Below are 18,958 nucleotides of genomic sequence, written 5' to 3' on the forward strand. Positions count from 1 at the left end.
ATAATTCCAACTTGTTTCTAAGTATCTGTTGTGGCTTTTAAAAAGAGACGGTCTAAGCAATTACTAATTGGGTGTATTTTTCTACAATGATCTTTAGAAATATAATTTATCTTTTTCATTTGTGTGACTAAATGCTTGAATACTATTACAGTCAATATTTTACATTATTTATTTCAGCTCATATCCTTACTAATACACGATCTTCTTCATGTAAAGTTTCAACTTTATTTATAATATACTTTCCAGTAATGTTTCTAATAATTAAATTTACATATAAAATATTTGTATAAAATTCCCTTCTTTTATGACGTTTAGAGAGCAAGCATTTTTAGATTCATAATCATTGGAAGAAATCTTAAACGTTTAAGTTTATATGTCGCGAGATAAAAAAGCAGTTTAAAGTATATTTAAACAAATATTGGAATTAAAATACAAAGCCAGATTTACACAATATTACGTAATTCGTTTTTAAAGAATGGATATTATAGTTCAGTATATTCTAAACTCATTATTATTTTAATATAAATATGTTTTATTCTATGTTTACTATAACGCTATTAAATATCAATAAGTGAAACAAAAATAAAATGGCACATGATAGAACGTCTTCTGCGCATTACATGTTCAATTTATACATTATATTTCTTCCCCGCTGGTACAGCGGTAAGTCTACGGGTTTACAATGCTAAATCAGGAGTTCGATTTCCCTCAGTGGACTCAGCAGAAAGCCAGATGTGGCTTTGCTATAAGAAAACACACACACATTATATTTATTACTTTATCGTAAGTACAATAGTATTTAAAGTGGGAATCAGCTAGATGTGCATTGACTTCATCTTGTTCTGTACAGCAGCTGTTATTTATATTACTTATATTCTATGCGTAGCAGTGTGCCATGGCGTTCACATACTACTGGAATTTGTTGTCACGCTGGTTTTGGCAAATATAGAATAGATCTTTGTTTTGTTGATCTAAGCACAACAGTTTTATTTGAGACTATTTAGTAACATTTGGAAAACTAAATTATCTTTATTAGGTCTAATAGCAAAGTGAGCAGGTTTTCAAATCTGAGATTCTTTGACAACTGTATTTGTTAAATAATTTTGGAGGATTGTACTTAAATTCTAAAGAAATAGTCCACGTTTTTCCAAAAGCGTAAAATCTTTGTTTCTTTAATATTTTGTTCAAATTATTTAAATTTGGTTTATTAAAAAAAATAGTTATAATTACTAGACGCAAATCCGCGCTCAAAATCAGGTCTCAGGTGTGGATACTGAACTTCTGTAATAAATGTCGAACTTTTCAAACAAATCAACGCAGTGAGTTGCAATATTTTTACAAATTATCCTCTGATATTTTTGTTTAAAAATTCATGTACGAATGTTTTCATATGTATACATACTATTTCAAACAAAATCTTTATCAACAACCACGTTTTTCCTTAGTAATATTTCTGTAATCAATGGCTGTAATTATATTTAGTGATGCAGCATGTAATAAAAATGTTTTCTTTCACAAAGGTTGTTCGTTTATTATATGTTAAAATAGCCTTCTCTTTAAGTGCAGGCAGTGAGGGTAGTATAGTCCGATATCTAGGACGATCCTTCGCAATTCGTAACTTGCAGTTTCGAACCCCTGTCATATCGAATATTCTCGTCCTTGCAGATGTGGAGTGTTATAATGTGACCGTCTATCCATTGTTCATTGGTGAAAGAGTAGTGTAAGAGTTAGCAGACGGTGATGTCAACTAACTGCCTTCCCTCTATCTGTCGTTACCAGGCCATGAATAGCTAGCGCAGGTAATTGTTGTGTATCTTTGGGCGAAATTCAAACAAACCTGTTGGTTTCTTGGGGTTTTTTTTTCCAACTTCACAGTTAGATTTATTTTTAAAGAAACGATTTCACCTGAGTGAGATCACTTGTATATGCTATTTTGTAATACGAGAGATAGAAGCAGAATAAACTAAACTAAAATAAACCAGATAATATTGCATATCTTTTAACATATTATTATCCATTGACAAACCTAAACTGTAGGCCAGCAAGTTTAACAGATATTATATGTTTAGCTGTTTGGTACTGGGCATTCAAAAGAGAATGTTACATTGTCTGTTCTGAATCATCATCAGGTCCAATATCACCAAATGCACACAAGTAAGACTTAAAGCTACTCACTTACCATTCTTCTTGCTACAAGTGTGAAGCACTTTGAGTAAATTAACATTTAAACACGTGTATAAATTAATTATTAAAATCGTCAGTGGTTTGGTTTGTTTTGAATTTCGGGTAAAGCTACACGAGGGCTATCTGCGAAGCCATCCCTAATTTAACAGTGTAAGACAAAAGGGAAAGCAGCTAGTCATCACCACCCACTGCCAACTCTTGGGCAACTCTTTTACCAACGAATAGTGGAATTGACCGTAATATTATAATGCCCCCACGCCTGAAAGGGTGAGCATGTTTGGTGTGACGGGATAGTCGTCAAGGAAACGTCTTTTAACAGTAGAATATTTCCTGTAACATTGTTGTTCATAATTTTATTTAACGCGCAAAAAGTTGTAAAATTTTCAGTTCATTCCAATTTAATATATTCATGTACTGAATTACTTTGACTTATCCTTTCAATTCTTCCACACTTATGTAAGGGGCCCGGCACGACCAGGAATTTAGAGCTCTCGAATCGTAATCTGAGGGTCGCTGGGGCCTTATTATGTGTGTTCAATCCCGCTATTCGTTGGTAAAAGAGTAACCCAAGAGTTGGGTGATAATGACTAGCTGCCTTCTCTCTAGTTTAACATTTATAAATTAGGAACGGCAAGCGCAGTTATCCTTGGTGTAGCTTCGCGAATCCCCGCTGGCACAGCGGTAAGTCTCGGATTTACAACGCTAAATTCAGGGGTTCGACTCTCCTCGGTTGATTCAGCAGATAGCGCAGTGTGGCTATGCTATAAGAAAAACACCCACAACTTAGCACAAAATTTAAAATAAACAAACACTTATTTCAGAACTATTGTTATATACGACGTAAAAGCAATATGAAACCATAAAGTTCAATCCTCCCTTTTTCGTCACTACGAGCCTTACCCTATATTTCAATCAACCATTTCTGATATAGATTTATTTGCACCGCTTTTTATGCGATATTCTGTCATCAATGTATTCGGACGTTGGCTTCCAGGAAATTCCCCCATCTTAGAATGAAGCCTACCTAACTCACAGAATTAATATACGTGGGTTCCACTGGAGGTGATTGGTTGCCACAGTTGCTTTTCTCAGTTCATAGTGTGGGTTCGGCACGGCCAAGTGTGTTAAGGCGTGCGACTCGTAATCCGAGGGTCGCGGGTTCACATCCCGGTCGCGCCAAACATGCTCGCCCTTTCAGCAGTGGGGGCGTTATAATGTGACGGTCAATCCCACAATTCGTTGGTAAAAGAGTAGCCCAAGAGTTGGCGGTGGGTGGTGATGATTAGCTGCCTTCCCTCTAGTCTTACACTACTAAATTAGGGACGGCTAGCACAGATAGCTTTCGGGTAGCTTTGTGCGAAATTCAAAAAAAACAAAACAAACAAACTAACAGTTCATAATGGGTGACATACCTTTAAAAGTGCAATCTATACTTGTAGACCGTTCACTATCTTTGATAACATGAAAGATTAAATTTGAATGTGTGTGTTTTAAAGTGAATTTGACAAAATAAGCATAACTGATTTTATTATAACGTTTATTCAGCCTTTTTTGTTTAAATAACATTTTGACGTTCGTTTTTATGAATTCCTATATCGTAAATTGTCGCTATCCATCATTTATAAGGAAAGGTATTTCTATTTGGCATTGATTTTTATTATTTATCAAATAGTAACCTATTTTACCCCCTCCTGATATTTTACGATCACCAATCGACTGAAATACAAGAACATTTGGATTCATCACAAACATATCGCGCGTTGTTTCGCTTCTGAAACATTAGGAACGAATGTTTTTAATCCTTTATTTGTGGCTTGTGTAAATCTGCCTACCACCCCATCAGCAAAGAGTCGCAAATTTTTGCGGCGGTCCAATTAAAACGTTAAGCGCAAAATTCTTGCATCATATGATGTCAAACACAGTCGCCTACGCTAACACCACATGTTGTCAACTATAGTTGAAGTGTTAGTCACTAAGATGTCTTGAATTTCACTCTTTTATTTATATAATAACTTCTACTAAAAAATCTTTTAAAAACTTTACAATAATAATTCTAGTTTAATGAATAGTCGTAATTTTTAGTAAGAGGCGCGCGAGATAAACTTATAAGATCACTCTGGTTTAGGCTGGGAGCTGAATACCCTAGTTGATAGCAGTGTTTTTGGCAATTAACGTGAGAAAACCTGACAAGATTAGATATCCTTAGTAATTTTACTAAGCAATGAGGCAGAAGCTTTCTGTACCATGCCTATCACATTTGGCCATTGTAGTTATCACTATTTGAGAATTTTATTATTAGGTATTAATTTAGCTAGAACTATAAATAACCAAAATATCTTATTTCAATTTAATACTATAAATTACAGAAACATGTAAACTTAGATTTTATTTAATATGTGGCAAGTTTCAACTGTCTACCAAGAGCACAACCTGTGTGAATATATCATCATTAGTATATCTCGTCTTGTTCTACTCGTCTTACGTTACTATAGTAGTTCAGGGTGTCCTTACTAAGGAATGTACCCACCGGTCAGAATAAAGTTATTTATTTCACTCAGCAACTGCGCTAATCATATACTCTACACACAAGCCACAACTTAGGAAAAGATTAGCCCAGCAAATCTCCTTCCTGGTGGAGTGAATAAGATTCCAAGTGTGAACTGTTAAATACACTGCTGGCCAAAATCTTAAGACCAAGGAACATAAATAAAAAATATGCATTTGAGTAGAGCTTCAAAAGATGAAAATAAGAAAAGGGAAAATAAAAATAAAAAACTTTTTAGCATTTAATAGAAAATATGTGAACACTATGAAATTAGCCTAAATACCAGCTGGTCAAAAGTTTAAGGCCATACCAAAAAAAGTTCTAAACAGGGTAGGAAATGCCCAACAAGAAATCTCAGTAGTGAGTTACACAGCTGTCATTTTAAATAACTTCAAAAATTCGCTTTAGCATGGTCGATATAAGCGTTTGCAGAAGGCTGGCTAGAATGTTATTCCAAGTGGTGAAGATGGCTTCACAAAAATCATGCACTGTTTGGAATTGACGTTCATTTATATAGACTTCCCTTGCCATTCACCTCTAAACATTTTCAATGGGGTTCAGTTCGGGCGAACACAGTGGATGGTCCAAACGAATCACGTTATTCGCCATGAAAAAGTCCTTTGTCCTGCGGTCACTGTGAATTGCAGCGTTCTAGTTAAAGATCCAGTCATTTCTACACAAGCGATGGCCTTTAGTCAAAAGGATGATCTCTCCAACATGCCAATGTAGCAAGCTGCTGTTTGACGCCCCTGTATAACCTGAAGCTCCATTATTCCATGGAAAGAGAGAGCACTCCAGATCATGATGAAACCTTCTCTGCTGTGTCGTGTAGAAAATGTCTCCGGTGGGATATCCTTATCGTGCCAGTAACGTTGGAAGCCATTTGGACCATTCAGGTTAAATTTTTTCTCATCAGAACACAAAATCTCCTTCCAACTTTCTACGTCCCATGTTTGGTGCTTGTCAGCAAAGTTTAACCGAGCTGTTTCGTGGTGAGTAAGGAGGTGTAGCCTTTGAAGACGTTTACGGTTTTTAAAGTCTTTCTCTCGTAGATGTCGTCTTATTATTTTTAAGCTGCATTCTGCATCCGTAAGGGCCTTAATCTGGTTCGACGATCGGCTGGTGTCTTGCCGGACAACCCGTCGAATTTTCCTGCTCAACGCCGGTGAAATTTTCTTGGGCCGACCACTTGAAATTCTCGTTCCGTACCCCTCAGGGTCTTTTAAGAAATTCGCAACAGCAGTTTTACTACGCCCAATCTCACCAACGATGGCACATTGAAAGAGACTTTGCTTTTGCAGCCCGAAAATTCTGCCACGTTCAAATTCTGTCAACCTTTCAGCCTTTACCATGTTTTTACTCAATGTAACACAGGAGATGTCAGTGGGAGGTGTTGACAACGCTAATGCTTGAACACAAATGAATAAATGTCGTTAGGTGTTTACCGATTAACGCTTCGTTTCAGTATGGTCTTAAACTTTTGACCAGCTAGTATTTAGGCTAATTTCATAGTGTTCACATTTTCCCTATTAAATGCTAGAAAGTTTTTTATTTTTGTTGTTTTGAATTAAGCACAAGGCTACACAATGGGCTATCTGTGTTCTGCCCACCACGGGTATCGAAACCCGGTTGTTAGCGTTGTAAGTCCGCAAACATACCGCTGAGCCACTAGAGGGCTTTTCGTTTTTATTTTCCCTTTTTTTATTTTCATCTTTCGAAGCTCTACTCAAATAAGTGGTTGAATCCAACAACGCAAAAGGCATATTTTTTTCTTTATGTTCATTGGCCTTATAATTTTGGCCAGCAGTGTACATAGGTTTGTTTTGAAGTATAAAGGTAGGATGAAGAAAGGCAAAGTTAAAGAAGCTATACACGATTTCCTGCTATTATATTAACTGATAATATCTATTTTCATGATATTCTTTTTGAAGATTTCGTGGTGAGCTTATCAGTGCTATACGTCGTAGCTAAAACATTGTACTTACTAAAAAATTCAAAACATGACGTGTTTAATTTATTGAAAGAAAAATCTTTACTCAGTAATTCATGTATTTTTATGTAGTTCAGTACAAGGCTACGTGTAATGGGCTATCTGCGTTATTCCCACCGGTATTGAACGGTTTTTAACTCTGCAAGTCGAAGCTGTATCACTAGGAGGTTACGTTTGATTGTTTTGAATGTTGCGCAAAACTACATGAGAGCCATCTGCGCTAGCCGTCCCTAAGTTAACAGTGTAAGACTGGAGGGAAGGCAGCTAGTCATCACCACCCACCGCCAAGTAACGGGATACTCTTTTGGCAACAAATATTGGGATTGACCGTAAATTATAACGTCCCCAAGCCTGAAAGGACGAGCATGTTTGGTGTGACAAAAATTCGAACCCATGGATTATGAGTCGAGCGCTCTAACCACCTCGTCATGTTGGACCATGGAGATTAAAGAGAAATTTGTTTTAGTTATAAAGAAAAGTTATCTACGAATTAATTAAATGCATATATTTAAGTAAATTATGATATTTTTTACTGTAAGAATGTTTGTAAATTTGTTCATAATATTCGGGCAAAGCGACACGAGAGCTTTCTGCATTAGCTATCCATAATTTGAGACAATAAATAACTTAATGCGGGCGCCATTTTGTGGTAAGGATTCTGTTTCTCTCCTTGATGACGAGAAACCCCCCTTGAAATAAAAATGTATCTCAGAACAGCTGGTACGGGTATTAACGCTTTAACTGATAAACAAAGAATAACGTTTCGACCTTCCTAGGTCATCTTCAAGTTAATAAGAGGTTCACCTGAAGATGACCAAAAAAGGTCGAAAAGTTATTCTCTGCTTATCAGTAAAAGTGTTAATACCCATAAAAGCATTTCTGAGATACACAAGGACGCTGTTTCAAGGCTACAATACATGAAGAGTCACTCAGTGAATCAGTTCTTGCTTTATACTAGATGGCTGAAGAGCTCCTAGTTGATACCTAGAGTGTTGTAGTGACCGTCAGTTATCGGTTTTGAAAGTTTCGGTCCTTATCCTTACATTGCCAATCCTTCAGTGCTATCAGCACCAGAGATTTAGATATGTCACTGCTAAATTTTTGGATCGTGTTGAATGTTCGACTTGTGAGAACTCTCATTCTTGCTCTGAGTTTAGTGAAACCAAGCTTAACTATTGGAACTCGAAGATTCATCACTGGGCAAGGTATGAGTAGTGTCCTAATCATTAAAAAGTACGGTGTGTTTGTGTGTTTTTCGTATAGCAAAGCCACAAAGGGCTATCTGCTCAGCCTACCGAGGGGAATCGAACCCCTGATTTTAGCGTTGTAAATCCGGAGACATACCGCTGTACTAGCGGGGGTCAAAAATACGGAAAATAGAAGATCCTAAAGCAGGAATGGCTTTGAAACGAATGTCAGAAAATTTATTACATCCAATTGCCTAATCTTGAAGGATCTGTTCGTATCTAGAAATTCTGTCATTTGATGTTTCTTCTAGCGGGTTTCAACCATTTTCATTCCATTTGAGCTTAAATTAAAGCAGTGTATCAAGTTACACAAAGTTAGTTTCCTTTACTAGTTGAGAAAATAATAATTAATTTTTATTTTGTGACATCTATAGAAATTACTTATAGATGTTCACAAGATTTCAAGCTTTGTTAGAGAATCCAAATGTCTCTCAGACTGCTCTCAAACATTTTTATTAATACTACATCTGAGGTTGTACACTCTTTCTCTTGTCTTTCTGTTAGGCCTCTCTCTTAATATTCAAAAGTGAAATGTTTACGAATTTATTACCTTGATCCTGAAGCATTTCCAAGTTGAAACTAGTTACCATTGTCTTTATGTTTGTGAATACTATCCTTAACTCCACTGCTGTTTACAATTTCATGGCTTGTTTGTTTTGAATTTTGTGCAAAGATACACGGGTCTATCTGCCCTAGCTGTCCGTAATGTAGCAGTAAAAGATTAGAGTGAAATAAATTAGTTATTACCACCCATCGCCAAATCTTGGGCTACTATTTTATCAAAGAATAGTTGAATTCACCGCACGTTATAATGTCTTTACGACTGATACGGCAAGTATATTCGATGAAAGGTTTCAAACACCCAATCTGCAGATCGTATGTTTTTGTTTCTAGTTAAGCACAAAGCTATACAATGGGCTATATGTACTCTGCCCACCAAGAGTATCGAAACCCGGTTTCTACTGTTCTACGTTCGCGGAGATACTGCTGTGTCACTGGGGAGATGCAGGTTGTGATTTTAATGCCCTAACTACCAGTCCATGACCAGCCTAAAGATATAAATTAAAGAAAAAACCTGAAAATTAATCAATCATTGTGCATCATGTTTAAACGAAACGTAATGTTGATAAAACTAGTGACGATCTTTTCGTAGTTAGTCGAACTGAGAATAAACCTAAAATTCAATAGAGTCTAATAACTAAAAATCAGAAATCAAAAATTAAATAAAAATAATAATAGCCGAGATTAAGTGTACAAAATTTGCCAATACAACTTTTCTTCAAGCTTTAAACCAATTCTTTCATTGTATATTTATGGATATCTTACAACATAATTGCTTGTAAAATAAAGAAAATAGCTTATGCTATTAATAGATTCTTTAAGTATAAACTTGTTATTAAGAGCTTGATTATAATAGAACAATGGGGAAAAATCTGTAAAATTAATTTGTTTCGAATGTTTGCATTTACACATGATATTTTTTAAGGCTAAGTTAATTGTTTAATATTATAAACAGTAAGAGCTATAAGCGTTGTTAAGGATACTCTTTAATTCGAGTATAGATTTAGAATGTTAATAGTATTTTATAATAACAATGTACCTACAATGCTGTAACGCGTCACCACAGGTCCTTTTTATGGCACTGCCATTACTTTACCATCAATTATAGTCTTATTTCTGATCGTCCTTGGTAGTCCAGTAGGATTTTGCTATAAAACAAGCAAATCTTTCAATATTACCATCAGATTTGAAAACCTACAAAAGAGAGTTCTAAGATCATCATCGGTTTTTATATCCAAACTCTAGGCCAAGCCGGGTTCGAATCTCAAACAATCAATTCAGCCTTATACCCACCACTATACTGGTACAGATATGTTGATGATACAAATTGAAGGATTCATATCCACGTAACACAGTTAGTTTTTTTTTCACCTCAACATTAAGTTCACCTGTGAACAGGAGCAAACTAACCAAATAGCATTTCTTAACTTCAAGATCACTAGAACTGATACACACTTAAAAATAGAAATCCACAGAAAAATCACCCACACTGGATTATACATTTTTTGGGATTCAGCACATGAAACAAAATAAAAACTCAATATATTACGAAACCAAATAAACACAGCCACAAAACAATGCTTAACGATAAAAATTAACGGTAAAATTGACAAAGTTAAGTAACACTTCATCAACATTAACAAATTTCCTCAAAAAACCGTGGAAAAAATTATACGCACACACCTAGACCAACAACAAACAAACAACAATAAATCCCAAGATACGACAAACTACAAAACTTTATACCGATGCATACCACATGTTCCCGATATCAGCAACAAAATAACAAACATTTGCTAGAAACTTATAACAAAACAAAACATTCTAGTAAATACCAAATTTATTCAAAAACCATGTACAAAACTAAAGTCCATACTATGTAAAAACTGCACTGACAAACACAACACCAACATTATTTATAAAATACAATGTAACAAATGTAACGACTTCTATATTGGAGAAAAAAGCAGAAAAATGGAAACTAGATTCAAATAAAAAAAAAATTCACACGTTTTTGAACACTAAGTCAAATAAACACAGCATAACCATAGGGAACTTCCAGATACTTAGTAGGGAAGCACATATAAACAAACGCAAAATCAATGAAGCCCTACTTATACAGCAACTAAAACCAAAATTAAGCCAATATAAAGGAACACCTTTATACTTATACGAATTAATAACCTAACATGCAACTGCAATGCCCCCTACAATCCCGTATACGTTTATACTCTCGTCCTTAAGACATGTGTCCAGCAACGATCACTTGCAAACTCTCTTTGTCAATCTGAAGATGACCTAGAAAGGTCGAAACGTTGTTTTCTGCTTATCAATAAAAGTGTTAATACCCATACCAGTCGTTCTGAGATATATAATTTGTGGTTTATCAGAAAGGAAGATACCTAATCCAATAAATATAATACAATTGACAGTTACTCCTATGAACGACTCTAATATCGACAGGAAACACATACCTAGGTACAACAGTGATACCTCAATGTACCATATCCACTCTAGAGATGTTTCATTACCTTTTATAACATCATCATACTTCACCCTTACATGTGCCGTATTGTGTTCCTGTGAATTATGTATATATTCTCATACTCATGTGGCTGATTACATCCGTGTTGGCTAGATGTCGCAAAGTCGTAAATATGTATTAATTCTTTTACTCCGATAAAGGTTACACCCTATTGTTTGTGTTCTCAAGTCTCGAATTAGCGTCTCGTGTTTACATGAATTAGAAAAAAGTTCGCTTATTTACATAAACTAATCTGGAGAAACTAGGTTGTGTTTATAATTGCATATGCAGAATAGGTTGAGCGATTGTGACATACAGCATAGATATTGGATAAGTACACAATTATTTCTTGTAATTTTGACTCAGCTCTCTTCATTTTGTCTGTGATTTTGTCCAAACATCATCGTCCGAGTACCCAGTTTGAATCGTAAGAAAACAGAGACCGACCCATTCAGTTAAACACTTTTAACACTCTAAATAAACTTTGTTCATTTGCGTTTGCTTGTTTTTCATTTCATGTTCGTGTTCCATTTATTCCTCGCTTGACAGTCACAAACCTGCGTTTTTTGGATATTTTTGGCTTCTGGTTGGATATATACCTGAATACTACAGAAACCTGCCTACTGTAATTACATAATTGCTTCGTTAGATACATCTTACTAATTACACCCACACTCTACCTACCCCAGTTCATATCAACTGATATCGAAACTACCAATACAGATATTAAAAACAAGTTTAAACGTCGTTTTATTAAGTTTTGAAACTTGGCTTTGTTCATCATGCTATTATTACCAATACTGCTGAGTAACATGTTGCAGTTAATTACATAAGATTACACTTTCAAAAATAATTGCACCTGAATTATATGTGTAAAGTGTACAACTATATTTCTTAAATTCTGTGTTTTTCCAGCATATGCATAAACTTGAACATTTTAAATGTCACATGCAATTACAGATTGTATGTATAAACGGGTTATCGATCTTAGGCTTTATTATTAATATAAAAGCTCTAAATATCATTCACCACAAATAAATAATATAAGGTAGACCAAAAGACCCCTTCATAAAATAAAATAATTAGTTCAATTAAGAATTGAAATTAATTTGGATAAATAACAAGTTAGAGTCATTTTATTACATTTGTTAAAGTAGTAAGTACCGACAAACATTTAAAGGTGTACGAATAATACATTACGTATTGTCACAATACTTCGTGTCTTTTAAGTATTTGTGTTTCTAACTCTGTACAAATGTAATTACATCCCTCCAACTGTATTACAATATTCCAAACCCATTAAAGTCCATCCTGGTGTATTCAGTGGCGTATCAGGAAATTTTGAAGTAATCTAAAATGTTCAGTGGCGTATCAGGAAATTTTGAAGTAATCTAGAATGTTCAGTGGCGTAGCTGGGATTTTTGAAATACTGTAGCGTGGTTAGTGGCGTAGCCAGGACTTTTGAAGTAATCTAACGTGTTCAGTAGCGTAGCTGGGACTTTTGAAATACTGTAGCATGTTTAGTGGCGTAGCCGGGATTTTGGAAGTGATCGAAATATTTGACTGGATGCCGTGCGATCAGCGCTACCGAATATGTTTTGTTCCCTTTTTCGCCATAACCTGCATAAATGTAATATTACTGTCTATTGTCTATTCTATCCATGTAACTACTCGCAGTATGTGGATGGATCTTCACCAAAATTTCATTTTCGGTTTCCCATCTTGTGTTTTGCTCTTTTAATGGGCTTTTTTTTCATTTACAGTAACTTTTCATGTCGTAAAATAACCTTTCACTAATCATGAGTTTACTTAACTTGGACCCAGGAACGGTTACTTCAGATGGTATATATATATATATACATCACATTACAAGATTTATAACATAATAACAATAATATTAAAAAATAATTTATCGCTAAATGAAAAGCTATGTAGAGCTGGGTACTGAACATAAAAAATGAACCAAATAAGGTAGGGATGGAAGTGGACATGTGTATGTGTGTGTGTTTTCTTATAACAAAGCCATATCGGGCTATTGCTGAGCCCACCGAGGGAAAGTGGACATAACACTTGATCCGGCTAATAATCACATAGCAGACCAAGCCGTCTCCGCTTTACATGGAGAATAAAATCCATACATTACTGGCTTTGTCACTTCGTCTATCAAAAACTGGTGTTTGAATAGAATCTCAGTTTTTGTTATTATATCTGTCCTTTAGTTAGCTTTAAAATGCTACTTTTATGACTATTTTACCATAAAGTAACACTTCATGGTTGGAAATTTTGGTTCTATTTCTTTTGCAGAGAGGAAGTCAGTGATGAAGGAGTTTTATTTTTCGTGTAAAGTCGAGTCATCTTAGTCTGCTATTTGATCAGCAGCCGAATCAAGCAGTATGTTCACTTCCATCCTTATGTTGTTTGGTTTCTCTTTTCAAGTTTAACCAGCTCTAAAGAACGTTTTTAGCTGTTTCTTCCCCAATATTTGTTTGCTTAATTTGAAAATGGCATATATTGGTTACTAGATTATAGAATACATTTTAAAGTTTTATAAATTTTTCATAAAATAACAATGTAATAGGTAGTCAAAGGTTGTAAAGACTGTTTTGTTCAATGAAATAATAATTACAACTAGGCAGATGCTAGGAGTGTTAGAAAAAAATGATAACGAACGAAAATAAGAAATCTCCACGGTTTTGAATATTCGCCAATATTTTACTTTCGGGCCCTCTGGATAGCTGAAAGCGACAAATACACCAGAGATGGAGCTCTTCATATCTAGCTTCTGATGACGTGTGGAGAAGAAAATCAAAATAGATTACTTTTGTTTTGCTTTAATACTGGCGTCCGTGCCATCCCTACATAGAGAGTACTAGTTCTCTTTCCTATAAATTCTTACATAATACAGCAGAAATGAGCTGGAGTAACCCATCGCAATCCAACTACAACAATATTCGAATATATAGCCGGTTGTCATCAACAGTGAATCATCGCAATCCAGTTCCAGCAATATTCAAATATATAGTCGGTTGTCAGCTTCTCTACCGAAAAAACTCTCCCTTCTACTAATCCCACCTCTGCCTTCGTCATGTGTGTTGATATATCTCTAGTGTACCTAAACATACACTAAGACATCTCTAGATTTAATAAGGTTTTGGGTGATTAGTGAAGTACCTTCAAATGTATGCGTTCTTAAACATAAATTTATAAAGGTATTTGTGATCTACTTAAGTTTACAGATGTGATAAGATAACTCTAGGTGCTTCTCCAGTACAAGCATTAAATCCGATCGATTTAATATCTCCAAATATTATGCAGCCTCTGTAATCATTTTTTATATTAAAATTTGTCAAGTGAAGTTTGGTAATTATTTTGGTTTGTTACTGGAAAAGTTACAAAATGAGGTATCTGTGCTGTGCCCATCAACGGTATTGAAATCTGCTTTTTAGTGTTATAAACCCTCAGAATTACCGCTGAGCCAGAAATTATTAACGAGACAAACTTTGATAGTTTTCAAACTTAAAATACTTTATTTCTAAACCCAAAGTCATTAATACCTGCTCGTAACAGCAGATTAATTTTATAGTTACTGCCTAAACTCAGAATATTTTCAATTGTGAATTTTAATAGAACAAAGCCACATTGGTTTATTTGTTTTATTCATCACGGAGAATTGAGGTCCGAATTTTAAAATTGTAAGTTTGTAAGCTTATCTTTGTCCAAATGGAAAAGGTTTTAACACTTAAGTATTTTCTATATTCATAAAAAGAAATTTAAATACATTATTGTATTAAATACTCGTAAAGTGTAACAATTATAGCTCAAAGATCTAAATGTTTTTGTTGTTGTTTTTTAACAGAATATTCGTTAACTTTAAAACCTGCTGGAAAGAGTTTTAAGTTATTGAAAATATTGTACCAGAGGAGTTGGAGGTGATGCAATTTTACGGATAATAGAGAGAATTGAACAGATATATTAACTCGATTTTGAATAAGCGAATCGTGTGACAAATATGGCCTAAAAAAGTTGTGGTGGAACGAAATGTACAAGAACTACTTTTTAATATTATTTGGCGTTAAATAGGTAGTATATGGCATCATCGTAAATTGATCTCTTTATTTATGTAGCAACCCATTACGGTTTAAAATGTTCATATACTCATATTGTAAAGATGTGTTTAGATGAGAAATTACAGTTTAGAAGAGAAAGATATCATTTGTGCTTAATGCCATTAGAAAACAGGGAAATATAGATCAACTTGGGTGCCAGAATTATACATAAAAGACATTTAAAACGTTTTGTTCCAACCATGGTAACTAATGATCGACGTTTGGTAACAGGTGAGAATTGGTCACGAACACGTGACCCAGGCAGTAAGTACATAATAAAGAAGATTCTACATGTGGAAAAGGGAAACAATTCGTCTCGCCTCCATTTAAAATACAGACAGAATAAACCAGCTGCATAACACTGTGCTCCCCAGTGTCACAGTGGTATGTCTTCGGACTAGTATCGTTAGAAACCGATAATCCATTGTGTAGCTTTGTACTTAATTTCAAACAAACAGAACCTTGTTGGAGCAGTACTTATCACGTGGAAAAATCGCATTACGTGGTGACACTCTACGAACGAAGAGTATGAATACATTGACAGCTGTAACAAGTCTCATTACATTTTCTATTAACCAATGAGGACTAAATACTTACTCTTGGTACAGTTTTCTGCAATAACCATGAATCTCTTCAAAAAGTTTTATAACATGTCGTGCATGTCTTTCGGAGTTTCTGTCTCTCATCCTCATTGGATGATAAGAAATGTAATGAGACTTGTTACAGTATATTAGAGTATGTTACAGGCTTGTAAGAGTATGAATACATTGATAGCTGTACAAGGAGTATGTTAGGGATCAAAAGAATGTATATAAAGGTCATAACAGGATCTGGTTATTATCAGGTGAATGATCTGGACACTTTGCACAATACAGAGGCAACAAATGTATAGGAAATGAGGTCAACAAGATATTGTTATTCGGAACGTACTGGTCAAGACAAAGAACGCAGTGGAGTAGAAATGTTGAACTGTGGATTATAAAACTGACGTCCACCATTATATTTATAAACACTAAAGATTTAGAGCCTATGTGATTTTATCAAAGATATACATTTATTTAAAATACGAAACTAAATTTGATAAGGTAGTTGTCTGTTTCAACAATATGCTTCTGCTTGATTAACTTAATACGTTATTATTCGAATAGTATCGAGTAGAATAAACATTGTTTTACATTATTATATAATATTAATTCAATAGCATCAAGTGTAATTACTGCTGTTTAAATAATTATTCTAATAGTATCAAATATAATTAATGTTATTTACACCATTATACATTATTACTTGAATAGTATCAAGTGGAATTAATGTTGTTTGCATTATTATTTACTATTATTTAAATTACATGTGAATTAGCATTGTTTCCATTATTATGCATTATTATAAAACTAGTATCACGTGGAATTAATGCTATTTAAATTATAATGCATTATTATTATTATTTGAATATTATCAAGGAAATAAACGTTGTTTCCATTATTACGCATTATTATATTAATAGTATCAAGCGGAATTAACTTTCTTTACATTATTGTTTGAACAGCATTAAGTGTAATTCATGTTGTTTTCATTAATAATGTTAGTTTGCAATTACATAATAATATTATCAAAAAGATATAAAGAGATATTCTGATGCATCTTGCATGGAAGGTAAATGAAAACTTCTATTCGTGAGAATTAACTAGATATCTTACAACGTGTACTTTTATTAGTTTCCCTTTGTGTTTTATGCTAAAGAGTAAGCCACGTGGTCATTCCACTTTGTATACTTTTTTTTTCAGGCAATACATGTTTTCTTTTTTATTTTAGATACTATAAAATTTGTTGAATTTTCAATTTGACTTTAACACGTGAACTGTCTGTTCTTTTTTATTTTAGATACCATAAAATGTGTTGAATTTGTAGTTTGACTTTAACACGTGAACTCGTGACGAGTGCATATTCTTTTGAACAAGTGGCTCAGATTGCCAAGAAACACCTATGGTTAACACCTAAATTTAAAATTTGTTAGTAAACGGTACTGAAGCGAAGATTTATCTCCTATGTATTCATTGTCAAAGATGTTCTAGTGAAGGCAGATTGGTTATGTATTCTGAAATATTTCGAGCAGCTCTGACTTCTTCCACAAAACTACACTTACACTTCTGTCACAATATTGCTGAAAAAAGAAAACTTAGAAGTTTAATCGTTTTTCTTCAGTTTTTTTTTAACCCGCTTATCTAACCACTTTTATCTTTGTTGATTTCAGTATGCTCAGTTATTTCACACTTCTAAATTATTTTTAAGCGTCTATTTTAACCTGATAAAAAAGGCAAGACTTTATATCGTAATTTCAGGCAACAAAAATTGAAATTTGTTATTGAAAGTTGAATACTAAAAGCACATTTCGTTGACAGTCTTGTTGTTAGCGTGTCTGGTTTATGGTCAAAAGACTCAAACTGTGCTTCACATTCACAAAATACACCATTCGCACCTTGAGGTGTGGTTCATTATAAAAACGACAGCCAGAGATCTCTATTTGGTCACAAAAAAATAATCCAATGTCGGCAGTGGGTGTTATTTCCAATATGCCATTTCAAAATTAGGGTCTGCTTTTCTACACATAATACATCAAAAGTATATTTTTGATATTTTTTGGCGTTTTATATCGGGGATTTAGGCTTTTCGAGACATGAATATGGACCAGTTTTGGTGCTAGGATCTCCCAGAAAAGACCTGCAAGATGTCGTACCCCAGTCACAGTGTAATGTCTTGTAAAAACGTGCGTCACTTGTACATAATGTGATCCAATTGCATCAGTCATCTTATACCTCATACTGCTGGAGAATAAAACGGGTATTCATTGTATTGCATACGAAGATATAAGAAATTGCCAAACACAATGTTTGTGATTTTTTTTTTTTTTTTGCGATTAAGCCGTTTAAGTGGGCGTCGAGAAATCGTGGTCCTCGTACCTTTGTTGGAATATAAAAAGGAAGCAGAGCTTGGTGGTGTAATTTCACATCACATTCTTTTCAAGGAGTATTTTGCAATAGAAGACACACTGTATATCACTTATGTATTGACGATCCACATGTTTCAGATACGATATGACCAAACAAGCTAGGTTTTAATCACAAATTAAATATTTCAAAAACACTATCAAAATATCGCTTTATTTATAGAGTAATTTCACCAACAAAGCATTTCGCATCATCAGTATCTAAAGTTAATTAGACCGACACCATTATCCTATATTTTCGTTTAAAGTTGTAATTCCTATAGTCTAAATATTATTACTCCCATAAAATAACATCATTTTTACATTAAAATAAAATCCTCTAGGGTATCAATTGTTATTAGAAATGTTTATAAGTACTGGTGTAAATATACAATAAAATAATCTTAATACTTTTCCATTATTGATATATACTACATGACTTTTTATTTTTCCCAGTGGTGCGAAGAATTGCAGTATTATCAGTCATACTAAATGTATATCAGAGTTCAACTTATATATATATTTATTTTCATATTAAACATTTATCTCTGCAGCCTTAAACAACAATTCAAAATGTTCAACCTTTCAAACAGTGTTTTAAGATGTAATGAAACATAAGAAGCAAATACAAGTAGAGCATGTGCAGATCTATAATCAGTTTTCATATTGATGGATATCTGTAATTTAGGCACCAATTGTTCATGTTATGAATTCATTTAAGGCCCGCCATGGCCAACCATGTTAAGGCGTGCGGCTCGTAATCTGAAGGTCGCGGGTTCGCATCCCAGTCGCGCCAAATATGATCGCCCTTTCAGCCG

This window comes from Tachypleus tridentatus, chromosome 1 (assembly GCF_004210375.1).
Source record: "Tachypleus tridentatus isolate NWPU-2018 chromosome 1, ASM421037v1, whole genome shotgun sequence".
NCBI classification, from domain to species: Eukaryota; Metazoa; Arthropoda; class Merostomata; order Xiphosura; family Limulidae; genus Tachypleus; species Tachypleus tridentatus.